Below are 11,318 nucleotides of genomic sequence, written 5' to 3'. Positions count from 1 at the left end.
GAGCAAAACTATTCCTCGGTCTGAATTTCAAGTTGAATTTTGTGCACAGGAAAGCACCGCTATTAACCAACGTGTATTCTGTTCACTCTGTTCTATCCTTTGTGGCAAACATATCACTCAAAAACGGGGAGATTTGCTTGTTGGGATGTAGTATCTAGGGGATCATGTTCTTCAGTGTGGCATAGAAATACCCGGGGAATGAATAGCGATGGAGAAATTTAAGACTAACAGTTGTAGGGAAAAACGTGACTATAAATTCACCAAATGTTTACCAAACCTCTTTGGACCGATGACTGCTTGCTCGGCCCCAAATTTTCTGCACTTGACTGATGAACTTCTTTTCAAAGAAATCACAGACCCTTCCAAATGTGTGTCTGTCCGGCAGACATGTTTCGGATGCTTGGCAAGCCACCGGTCAAACAAAGGAAGGTAAATCGTAGTTAATTTTGCCGGGTTAAGTAAAACTATGTGCTTCTATTTCTTTTCATCCTTTACCTTCCTCCATTCAGTCTCTTATCACCCATCATCGGACTGACGGTCAAATGAAATTTAAAATAATGGGTTCTGCTGATCCATCTTGTCAAGATGATAAAATACATACGGCTCGAACAATCGGCACTTACCCTACTCTCGTCACTCGAGGCAACAGAAACGCGCAACGTACGTATTCGTGCTGGAATTCCTATCAGCAATATGGACATCAGGTAGCCGAACGCCTTATTTTGTCTTTGCGTGTGCTTGTCCATGCGTGGCTGAGAGAGCACTTGTTTGGGTCTTTGTTCCGCTTGAAATGATCGGCCAGCAGCCAGTCCCGATTGGTAACCCACGCTTCAGTAGTGTTCAGTCGAACTGACTTTAGAGCCGTATTCGTTTTTGGTTCCTTGAGCTTCCCTAATGTAACGACCGTTTCGATTTATTGAGCAACGAGCACCAAGGTCAGCAACCAAACCGGGAAAACTCCGAACGAAAGGCTACGCAAATGTGCTACACTATAAAAATGAAAGTATTTACACGGAATACAAAATTACAAATCTCAACGGTTTCCGACAAAAGGTGAGGTACCCAAAAAGGCAAGCAAAGCCGATATAGATCAACAGTCAACGCGTGACTGAAACCGGGTCGCAAACTCATGCACTGAAACAAATTTATAGCTGATCAAGGTTTTGCTACAAAAATAGTATAACAGAAGCGGTAAAAACGATTTGTGCGGTAAAAAAAACGGAAAACATAAATGTCTTATCAAAATGAAATAGGATTCAATTACACCAGTTCAAAAAGGGCGGTCCATTTGAATTGTTAACCGAAGAGACAGTCATTCAAGATGGGAGGCAATTTTAAAGATATACGAAGTTGCAACACCTAGTTCCTGTAAATATGTGTGTATCATGCTCGGGAAGAAAACCTGTGAACCAGGTCCCAACGATCTGTACTTCATGATGAGAACCAACCAGTGGGTTTGTGCGCAATAAGAACACGACTGGCTTTCTTCCTTTGCCCTTATTCATTCTGCCGTTGATTCCGTAGACCATATGGTTGATGCTGATGTTGTATAGAACGGCAGGCTCGCAATACGAGTGAAAAACCTCACAGGGCACTTATAAAGCCAGAATACCCCGGATTTTCTGTTTTTCCGACTCTGCGTCGTGTCGACTGCATCTAAATTTAACTAGCTCAAGAGTAATTCAATGACAGGGCGAAGTTTTTTTGACTCTGGCTTGCTTCAGGTCTAAAATGAGGAGAACGCATGTAAAAACGACGAAAAAAGAGTCTATTTCAATATAAACACCCGTGTGACCTGCTAACATCGTTCTCAGTCGGAGAAATTTTCGTTAAGTTGGTAACGGTTTTTTGTAAACATCAGTGAAGCATAGTTCACTGTTTCATGTTTTCTGTTATTGATGACCTTTGTCGATCGGAATTGAATTGTTTGATGATCCGACAAAATTTTTCCACCAACAATTAGATGCGAACTTAAACTGTAGTATTCTGTTTCCATCAGGTCATTCCATTTGATTGCTACAGACAGAAGCTTCCGATTTCTTTATAGTTACTCAAATCAACCACGACCGTGTGAAATCCCGTGAAAAAATCGTTCAGCTGTAACACCTTTACGGCGCCTAGGTGCCATACCACCCGAAGGAAGCACGAGGGTTAGGATACTGCCAGGTTGTCCAAGCCTGGAGAGGTGAAGTCGAGAGGTGGACTTCAGGTTCAAACCATGGACCTTCTGGTCAGTAAATTCGCTCTCGAACCACTGAGCCGTCTCGTCCCCGGATATCTCATGGTAATTCATGTTATTCCGGAATGTAACAGGATTCCCAGATACCGTCAATATTTTCTTTAGCACACTGAGTGCATGCTCATAGACACGGCAACCAAGCTAATCAGAAATCACGCTCGATGATGTTTTTTCCTTCTTAGCTGCTTAGACCTTGCTACTTGTTCCCCGTTAACAAAGAATTTGTTTGGACAGAGGCTATGGTAGCAGCTGGTACAACCGACACTGTCAACCGACACCTTGGTTCTTACTGGGGTTGCTAAGCCAGCCAGAATACATGAGACCCAGTTCTGAGTGCGGCCATCTACCGGTATGGGGCTGAGGCAATCCGGTGATACCAAATCATTTCGTAGCAGTTGACAGAGCAACTTTTTCACAACTATTAAGTTTTTGTTTGTCTGTTTTGGTGAGTGTCTGAGTCTTTGCATTCTCAGAACAACTTGAGCATTCTCGGACCATGCGAGAAAGAATCTCATTGAATGCATTATTTTTTGTCACGTTCCTCCTAAAAGTTGTCCAGTGGAAAAATCATTCGAAAATCATGCCGTCTTGTGAAGACTTATCCCGAAAGAATAACCACTTGACCATAAAAAGGATTAAGTACGTCAAAGAATTTCCTTTTAATCAGTTGGTAAAGTCGATTGAGCATTCAGGGAATTGCAACAGTATATGAATTCTCTATTGAGTTATGGTAACTAATAGTGCAGTAATTTAAATCAACCAGTTTGTAACAACGCCATATTTCTCGTTTTCCACGACTCAGTAAGCGCTTCTCGCGAAAAAAACTTAATCACCAGTTTTTCGGTCAAAAATACCAAACTCCATAAACTCGGGGAAGTCATCTTTATGTGGTGGTAACATCAGAATAGACTGGTTTGGAAAACGAAAACTTTTGGCATAGAAGCTTCCATCGATCATTCTAAAATGGGCTAGTGGAGCAATTGCAGGTGTCTAAAGTAAAAGAGCTTCCACTAGCTTGGCACCTCACTAATCGAACTGTCTAATTTTCTCCATGAATAAGTAGAAAACTGTGATGTTTTTTCACTGCAAATCGATAGCATAACGGAAAGTGGTTAGGACCCCCCCCCTGTACAGGTCATATGCTTTAGCCATCTGCCTGCAAGTTATCAATCGCACATCTCGAGTAATCAATTTTTCACTCAAATCCTCAATATCTTCGGCAAGGGTCAGTCCATGGGCTGACTGCCAACCTTCTCAAAACAATCATAACCTGAAATCAACCAAAACAATCTATCAAAACAATCAATCAAACACAAACAAACTTGTGTACAATCGTAACCTAGTCAATTGGCCTGATGAAGCTTTTGCGTAAAAAACGAAACGTTGCCCAGCGATACATCTATCGATTGTTACCAAGCGTTTCTGAAAATTTACGTACAATTCACACATTTCATATAAGCTAAATGAGTATGTGAATTAACGCGTAATTTTTAGCTTCAAAATACATTCAGTGCGTTCAGTAGATAATTGTGGGCATTGCTCTGCCGGCCCCAATAAGGGTTCTTTATGATTTGTTTGTGGTGTTTACACATCGGATCTGGATTACTGCTGAAAAATTCCGAGTGATGTATTAGCAGCAAAACTTTGGTCCACAACTTCCTGAGTAACAGTGCAGTTGGATTACAACTGTAAGCACAACAGCGTCATTTGTGTTAACGATCACGCACTGGACTCCTACAAGTGTTATTGATCTCTATCAAATGACCTTAATGTGGGAAATCTTAGATCGACTGTCTATGTTGTTCGAAGGGCCTGCTGGCTGACTGAATACCATAGAGGTCAGTTGGCTTTCTCAAACGTCCTTCTCTGTTCTTAACTTAGGGTTGTTTGCTTTTAGACCAGTGTATCAAAGATAACTTATCTTTTGAGAACAAGTGGATTTCCGTGACTGAATTCACAAACCTGTGAGAATATCGTCCAACGTGTTTTAAGGTCCGAAAAGTTGTGAATTTTACTGATCATATGAAGATAATGTGAAATTTCTGCCAACCTTTTATCGCTCCGGTGGAAGCCCTGCAAAACTGCCTCAATATTGTTGAAAATCATAAACGATATGGGGGTGTCAAGAAGCAACACCAGGGAGATTCAAATCTTCGGCCTTCCAGTTAACAGGTGAATACCACACTGTGCATCCACCTGTGGGGGCAGACAGTGAGAGTAAGTGGTGAAATCTCATACTGTCAGCAAACCATAAGTAATTTACCCTGAAAGGAGAAATTTCGCAAGTTCCGTAAACTTTCACTGAATGAGCTGATCAACACTGAACACATAAACCAAACCGTAGTGTTACTGTATCTTTCCCAAATGCGAGTTTATCACACAGCTGTGTGCAGCCTTTGTCTGTTCACCGGAATTTCGAGGATTCTATTCTCTCTACAGTTTATTAGGGTACAGTGTTGTTGAACTTCTCAGTATTCCTCGGTATCGACTTACTCCACCTATATCATGAAACATCAGTTCGCGTGATACTGAGGGAAAGTGGATTTGATCAGGTAAATGCTAACAGGACTGACAGATATGCCCGGTGGCAAACTCGAATCAAAAGCTGATACGAATGGCGATACTACAGAGTAAATGGTCTGCTTTGGATGCGTCCAAACTGAGGTATGTTTTAAATTCGTACCTGCTGTGTTGTCGACCGCGGATGATGCTCATAAGTCAGTTATCCTGTAGAGGAAGCCTGTTTGATTCAATCAGGAATAACACGACTGGCTACACTTGGAGCATAGACAACAAAGATTGAGAATCTTGTATGGTGTGAGAAGAAGAAAAACATATGCGATCGAGATACTCTAACAACAAACCACTTGCCTTCAGTCGCAATAAAAACAGAGAGAACTGATCAGGGGAAAGTATGAGTGAGCAGGGTGGAGACTGAGGACAGCTTTATCGTGAGTAAAAGCTCGACCCGAATTCTCGTGTGTGGGCTAGACAAGATTACCAATGAGATTCGCACGTCGTCTACTCAGAACCGAAGAAAGTAGCATGGCTAAGCGCAACGCACACACCGGGGGGATTGCAGAAAACAGAGTCCAACCAATTTGAGTGGAGTAAGCAATCTTGAGTAATGTTAAAATGTTTCCGAGTCGCCGTAACCTTTAACGCCAAAACTGAGGGAATGACCACTGCAATGCAGTGATGCTCAGCAGAGTGGTTCCTGAGGTCATTTGATGGCATCCGAATCAAAACACAAGGTATATTCTTATCTTGGACAGTCAGTCACTACATCAACCCAGACTTCTACACCTGAATATGCTTTTTTACTGTGGGTGCAACCATAGTCACCGTTCAGCTGACAAACCCAGTACTACTGACTGGACTGAATAGCTCACACAAAAATTACGCCAAGGATTTCTTTTGAATGAGCAGTAGATTTCGGTGAGGGTAAAACAAATTGCGAATGGCCAAAATTGGGGAGGAGATTGGTTTTACAAAAGTTTCCCCCAAATAATGCTTTAGCAATCCAGTCGGGTAATGGAGACTGGTTGGAATGTTACGCTCAGTTGAAATTTTCGGTGGTACGTTCCAGGTATAACAGTATAAGGATATTACATATGTACGGCTGATTCTAAGTGATACTCTCATGCTAAAAATTTATTGCACTTGAGCGGATACATCTCCAGTGATGACCGTTTCTTAAACTCTTCTTCTGAGACAGTTGGGTGTTGCAAATCTTTTTCAAAAACCCTTGCCCAGCGAATCGAATTTGGAGGCGTGTGTCAAACAAGCGATCTTTGGACACTTTGTGAAACCATTACTGCCAGAATTACGTGTCTGCTGCTAATCTTGGACCCACCTAATTTTCTCTTTTCGATCATTCGCGTTTCAGCCATTTAAGATGCAAAGAGAAATACGTCTGCTAGGAGAAAAACAAATGTCGTGCAAGGACATTTTTCCCGTAATAAAAGAAGAGACTTTCAAAGATTCTCGTTGATGTGAAAAGGGCTACCTATTTGGCCAGAAACAAGCTTAACAGTAATCGGTGTTCCTTGTACAGTTTGACAGAATAACACATGGACAATTTTTAAACTCTATAATTAATATTACGTCTACCCAACGGACGTCACGAAAGGTCTTCAAGAAGCCGTGATCATGTTCATATAAGGGACTGTTCTTACAATCTCGAATTCGGCTCTTCATGGACGACTCGTATGTGTGTGCAAAGCGGTCCCTAAGAGATTTCTCTCCGTTTGTTATTGATTTGGTCATGATGTTTCCGAAAAGAAGTACCAACCTATTTGGCCGCAGGTCTAAAATGCACTTTCCTCCAGAGGTGAACTGCACAAGCTTTTTAGGGATGGAAATTTATTCGCTCAGCTTAGTTGTATCTAATAGAAAATAACAGGAGAAAGAATGCAGGATAATGGGGCATAAGTCCCAAAATGCCGTAATACGTTCAACTGCATCCCCTCGTAATTACAAGGTCACTTCTCAAACCTGGGCATCTATGGATGACAATATTATCTTACAGATACTAACAGGCAGTTCGACAAGCACTGTGTACCTGACCAATCGGTCACAAACAAACGTTAGGACTTCCAGTATTTCACAAAGTGAACAAGTATCATGAAAAAGTAGGACACTGCCTGTCTCACTTAGGGTTGTACTAGTAAATTAAGGCAATGCCCGTCAAGAATATGTTTAATGAGCATACTGACATCCAGTTAGCGGTCAGCCAAAGTTCGAAAAATCGAGCAAGCTGGATTAGACAGAGCATGTCAACCGAACAGCAGGGGAGATTGTAGTAAACGTAGTTCATGTCGTAGTGGAAAGTCAGTTTAGTGCAAGTGAACAATGACTGCTATTTTTGGAGTTCGGGTTCCATTTTGGTTTTACAGTACGCAGCATACCTAGTGTAACTTGGATTAACAGTAAATAAAGGCTATCACGGTATACTCTCGATCAAGGTGTTGTTTTCTGGTGTTGTATCAGGTTGAAATTTACGTGAATTCAAAAGGATGGCTTTCATCTTGGAAAAGTAGTACAACTTATTTTCTGTCAAACCTTTGGTCGCTTGTTGAGGTTCTGGGAAGACCACATCTTTTGAAGGCTGTTACTTTGCTGACCTACCATCATATATATATACACATATATATGGTGTCTGTCAATTACAAAACAGCTTCAACTGACGACAAATTCACTGGAAAGAAGACAAAGTGGAAGAAGAAAGTGAAATAAAAGCCTCCGCAAAACGTTGACCACATATCAGTGAAATCAATGAAGTGAAGATAACCTTGCAGGTTATCTTTCACTTTCGAGTTCTTTGGCTCAAAACTCACGTGTCTGTTAACACTCGTCTGTATATTTTGCCAGCAGGTACGCAGAAACTAAACGCGACAGAAAGACTGACAGAATATTGTACGAATTGTATTGTAGTCCACAACTCGTCAGCCTAATTAATTTCTGCATATGTGTTAGTGATGTCATAGTTACTTCCCTTGACGGTTTGCACAATGCTTTTGCATGTTTTTTCACCAATATTTACCCCTCCGGGTCTACGTTCGCATAAGGTGCTTGCTTCGACAATCTGCAGACTGCCTAGGGCTTTCAAGCTATTTTCAGGCGTGCAATAGTTTCACTGCTTTGGATCCGCAAATCCAATATGAATCCCACTCATTCACCGGTAACATGTGTCGCTTTCTCTGCTTGTTCTTGTCTCATGAAGATTTTTTGTCTTTCATCCACAGATGAGTGGCTACTCCAAGACGTTTCCACAGCGTGCGTACTTCACAAGACAACTTTGTGAAAACCTTTTGACAATCACTGGCTTCAGGGGAATAGGAATTGCTAATCGACGAGTGATCTTAGCTTTTGGTAAGCACAAACAAAATAAGACTGTTGTCAACCGGAACTAAGAGATAACCATTTCGCTTGGTTTAGTTGTCTTTTTTGTTCAGAGTGAACAATAAAGTTTTTGAAAATAAATCCACCTTCTTGGTATCCGCTTATTTTCGTCATACCATTAGAGATCAGACAATAAAGGTGTTAAGAACTTTCGACTTTTCAGGAAAATAAACAACCAGAAAGTATATTTTTGCAAGATAAGTGATCACTGAATGTATCTAACCATGAAAGAACCAGACAGTCGTCGTTGCGTTTGAGAATGATTTCGCATCCCATTTGATGTCAAAAGTGTCCACGTGATTTTCAGTCCTTTTTTTCTTTGTCCACTATACTCCATTCGCTGTTCGAAACAGATGACGCCAATTTTTTCGAATACGACGGTTGGCAGATTTCCCATGGGAATAATCAGGGACTTTTGAAGACTTTGAAGGACTTGTAATTCGATTGAGCCACGTACCTTTTATCTGTGGTTGAGATAAACGGGAGAACGGAGAACATACCACAAGTATCACGTGGTAGAGGCAAACGGAATTCTCCTTTTTTAACATGTCAAATGATAACAGTGGCGAGTAATTTTTACTTCAGCAGAACAGACTCTATATTACTTGACGACCCAAGTCCTCTTTTAAAGTTGAACATGTCACGAAATGACGATAAGGTTCAAATATATAATGTGCAGGTTTTTTTCATCAAGCCGCACTAAATAACCTACAAATTCAAACAAAACTAACGCTATAGCAATATCGGACAAAAGATTTTCCAAACGTGTTAAAACTTCTTTCTCTGCCTGTCAGCAAGTTATCTCGATTTGACAAGTATTCAGCAACTCAACGCATATCCACCACAATAAAAACAAGAATACTACTTACAGAGGGCCTTCGTGCACTAAAAAATTCCACGATGTAAACGCACCTCAAGAAAATTGAGAAAGTCCAGTGTTACATCAAAAACTGAATCGATTTTTAAACTTGCATGCCAGGTGGGTTGAATCAATCTTCATTCATTCGGTGAGGCTGGCTGTGGGTTTCATCTAAGATAAATTTGCCTACAAAACTGTGAAAGTTGGCGCCTGATTTAACTGTTTGCCATTGTACGTACACAAACCTACCAGGAGAAATCCAATGATTATCATAGATTTGGAACTTTATGCCCATTAATGACCAGCCTGATTTTCCGCGTTTTCTATCGTTGTAGGCCAGTAACACCCAGAAACGATCCACCATACTACAATAAGTCATTTGTCTTCATGTGACTACCTCTCTTTAGGAAGCTGCAAACAGCTAAGTGGTTCCGCTCACATTTACTGCATTTACGCTGAAATTGCTGTAGAAGCCTCCCCGCACTACTAAACACCAAGTTCTATCAAATGGCCGGAAAAGCTTGAAAATACGAAATAGGGTGTAGAGTCAACCTAGTGTGAACGAAGTTTGCATCTTTTTGATCAGATCCTATCCAGCTTGGAGAGTTATTCCGATCCGATTATGTTTTTCTCTTTTAACAGTAGCAGACGGTGTTAAAACGGGGTCAGTGGAGTCCACATAGAGCTGCTGTTCGCGATGCCCAATTCAAACAGTAAGATTTAGTTCTACTATGCTATGAAGGCTTTGAAGTCCGCAAATGGTACAAGTTAATCTCTTTCAAGCAAACAAGGTGAATAAAATTTGTTTGCCCTGGGACTGTTTGCGGTAGGGAGCTTCGTTGAAAATATCTGGGTATTGATCTATGATGTGCAATGTTTAATACTTTCGATCGTCCAAGTCGGGCTGCATGTCATCATACTGCGTGCACGGAAATCGCCTAACAGTTTACTTCAAGCAAATGTTATCTTGCCTCTTGCTGTAGGCGAATTGTCTAATCAGTCGGTTCTTTCAATGAAAACTTATCTATTGTGACACAGCAGCAGAAAATTTGCTTGTTTAATGCTATTTTGCTTTCAGGCCGGACGAACATGGTAAACTGTATGTGAGCCCGATTTCATATGAGGACTTGCACTTCAAAGAAATTGCAAAAAATGATATTTCGCCAAATTATGTGGGGGTAGGATTCTCAACATTACCATTTTTGAAGAATAAGCACGTTTGAAAAGCTTCCTAGGATTTATGTCGACAAAACTGTGTCCGACTTTGGGAGAAGGGTGAATCGGTTTCAGCTCTGCAGTGCTTACTCAAAAGTCATAGACCTCTTGATTGAACATACTTCAGAATTTCAACTCTACTAGAATAATTACAAGTTGTGAATAATAAAGAAAGCGCACTCAAGTTATTTAATCGGACCAGCTGCGTGGTGACACAGTATTTTCACACTTTCAGACGGTCTAGAGAATGACCACATTGATTTCGCTGTTGTCTTCGTGTCGTTGTCGTCTGAAAAGCAGGCATCACTGGATATTTGCAGCGGGAAATTGTACTTCAGTATCATCAACAAAAAGATTACACAATCTTTGCGTGGTCAGTAGATGATCTGGGGCCAATGATTTCTGGGCTTTCGTCAGAACAAAGTAATTGCTGCGGTTGCCTGTGTAGAGCCAACGTGTGTCAGAGATGTTCTCAAGGCCAAATGGCCAAGTAGAGTTCACATTGCCACAAAATTAGCATGTAGTGCGAATATCCTTCCCTGTATAGTTTTCCTTCAAGTATCACACAGAAAAAACCGCCTGCCACCTTATACCTGGTTTCATCGGCTTCCTTATGCAGCTTCTCCCAAGGAGAAGACGTATCATGTTGAATCCATACTTGTACTCAGTCTCGCTTTGCAGTATACATCTACATTCGTCTACCGAAAACAATTGAATTGGCCGATTATAACTTATTTTTTATGAATTGATTTTTTTGGGAGAAATCGACTGAACAGGTATGTTCATGAGACCACAGAGTAGTCGGCGATTTTGAAGCGTGCACAGTTCCAGCGAAAAATTTCTGTTCTTTTAACAGTTTCAAAGAGTTAGAATTGGTGTAATTAATCTTGAACTGTAGCAAGAGTTTTCAGGGATTAGAAATATCTGAAAGTACATGCGTTTATTGGGAATCACCCCTCTGTTATTGTACCCTATATATTCAAATAAAGTCATTTAGTATCTGTTAGATTGGTAAAATTATTATTCCGTGTTTTCAGCCCATTTTGGGATTATTGTTCCCTGAACACACGATTTATACTAGCGGAAATTTTAGACGACGAG

Source organism: Opisthorchis viverrini, assembly GCF_000715545.1.
Source record: "Opisthorchis viverrini unplaced genomic scaffold opera_v5_69, whole genome shotgun sequence".
NCBI classification, from domain to species: Eukaryota; Metazoa; Platyhelminthes; class Trematoda; order Opisthorchiida; family Opisthorchiidae; genus Opisthorchis; species Opisthorchis viverrini.
The sequence above is the reverse complement of the archived record's forward strand: the minus strand, read 5'-3'. Positions refer to the sequence as shown.